This window comes from Streptopelia decaocto, assembly GCF_964273445.1.
Source record: "Streptopelia decaocto genome assembly, chromosome: 22".
NCBI lineage: Eukaryota > Metazoa > Chordata > Aves > Columbiformes > Columbidae > Streptopelia > Streptopelia decaocto.
In genome coordinates, this window is record NC_138677.1 from 529,050 (window position 1) to 531,272 (window position 2,223).

The 2,223-nt window shown below is 48.6% G+C and overlaps 1 pseudogene across 1 annotated transcript; it reads right to left on the minus strand.

The window, feature by feature from the left end:
• Positions 1 to 698: 698 nt before the first annotated feature.
• On the minus strand, positions 699 to 1,689 carry LOC309449020 (olfactory receptor 14A16-like; annotated as a pseudogene). Its single transcript has one exon. The product of its transcript is annotated as an olfactory receptor 14A16-like (transcript).
• Between the last annotated feature and the right edge of the window lie 534 nt (positions 1,690 to 2,223).

The following is a 2,223-nucleotide window of genomic DNA, read 5'->3' on the forward strand; positions in this document are numbered from 1 at the left end:
AGCAGGAAAAAAAAAAAAAAAAAAAAAAAAAAAAAAAAAAAAAAAACAGAAAAAAAAGAACAGAAAAAGAAAAAAAAAAGAACAGAAAAAGTCCTTTGGAGGGAGCAGCTACTTGAGTGTCTTCCTGACATCAGCTTTGGAAGAGGCATCCAGATTTCTGGCCCTGTCCTGAGGAGCCCTTTTGGTTATAGTAGTATTTGCATGGAGACCAGTGTTGATAAAGTGGTTCACATGGCCTACTCCTACGTGCAGCCACAGGGTTGACACTGTAGAGACAACAAGACGTTACAAGTTACGGAAGACCTGAGAGGCAGTGCAAATACAAGGGCGCAGCAGGACAGTGTGGATGCAAGGAGGGACAAGCACTGAATCGGGCACTCCCTGCTGCTGTGCTTGCTCATAGCTCTAAGGAAGCAGCAGCCATGACTTACAGGCAGCAAAGAGGGAGCAACCACTGAAGCAGCTAGGGGCAGCATAAGGGCCATTGGGGCTGCTCCTCCGTGGAGCAGCTGGACATTTGCCTCGTGAACCCCTCCTGCATCCTGGGGCTGCTTCCCAAGCTCCAGAGATGTGAAAAATGGGACTTGTGACATATAATTTTCTGCGGGCATACTTAGAGACTTTATCTGAACAGGGAGCTTATCTCCATATGTACAAAAAACCAAAAAAAAATGCACCAAGACACATATGAGGAGAAGCTAGTCTTGGCTATTTCTGTGATGCAGTGGGGGTCCTAGTGGGTTAATGGGAACTTCAGTAATTTGAATTAGCTTCCATTCAAATAGTTTGCACAGGGCATCCTTGAGCTCCTTGTTCTTCATACTGTAGATGGGGGTGTTCACTACTGGTGGCACCACTGAGTACAGAACAGCCACCACCAGACCCAGGGGTGGAGAGGAAATGGAGGGGGGCTTCAGGTAGGAAGCTGCTGCAGTGCTGATAAACAGGGAGACCACGGCCAGGTGAGGGAGGCACATGGAAAAGGCTTTGTGCTGTCCCTGGTCAGAGGGGATCCTCAGCACCGTCCTGAAGATCTGCACATAGGACAGCACAATGAAAACAAAACACCCAAAGAATAGAGAGGCACCAACCAAAATAAGCCCAGCTTCGTTGAGGTAGGCATCTGAGCAGGAGAGCTTAAGAATCTGGGGGATTTCACAGAAAAACTGGTCCACAACATTGCCCTTGCAGAGATGTAGCAAAAAAAGTATTGGCTGTGTTCAGGACAGCATTGAGAAACCCAGTGCCCCAGGCAGCTGCTGCCATGTGCACACAAGCTCTGCTGCCCAGGAGGGTCCCGCAGTGCAGGGGTTTGCAGATGGCAACGTAGCGGTCACAGGACATGATGGTGAGGAGAAAATACACTGCTGAAATGAAAAACACAAAGAGAAAAAGCTGGGCAGCACATCCTGCATAGGAAATGGCCCTGGTGTCCCAGAGGGAATTTGCCATGGCTATAGGGAGAGTGGCAGAGATGGATCCCAGGTCGAGGAGGGAGAGGTTGAGCAGGAAGAAGTACATGGGGGTGTGGAGGTGCTGGTCCCAGGCTATGGTGATGATGATGAGGCCGTTGCCCAGGAGGGCAGCCAGGTAGATGCCCAGGAAGAGCCAGAAGTGCAAGAGCTGCAGCTCCCGTGTGTCTGTGAACGGCAGGAGGAGGAAATGGGTGATGGAGCTGCTGTTGGACATTTGCTGTTTCTTGACATGGTAGGTCTGTTCCAAAAAGGAAGTGACAACTTAAAATTAGGACAGACTCCTCTGAGCAAAGCCACTCCATTTGCCATAGAAATCACCCCCAATTTGAAATGCATTTCCTTTCTCTGGTCTGTGCTGGCTGAGTGTGCTGTGAGCAACAGGACCTCTGCCTGTGTGCTGCCAAACAGCCAGCTTTGCTGTGCTGTAGTAGGAACACAGGAGCTGGTTTGTGACGGCTCTGACATTCACAGCGCAAGTCAGGTGTAATCCAGCTTTAATAGAAAAGTTCATTATCTGTACTCATGACTCTCCAGAGCGTGGGCTGCAGATGAGAGACTTAGCACGGCTTTAAAAGAATTTTGTCTGTGTTTTGCATTTTCCACCACTAGATCTGCTGAGTGGTTATTTATAGGGGTAAAAACCCTCATTTTTGTGACTGAAAATGTGTGAGGAGACACAGAAGTGCTCACTTTCTGTGGCTCAGTGCAGCATCAAGACACAAAGAGTGTCCATCAGTCTTTTACTCAT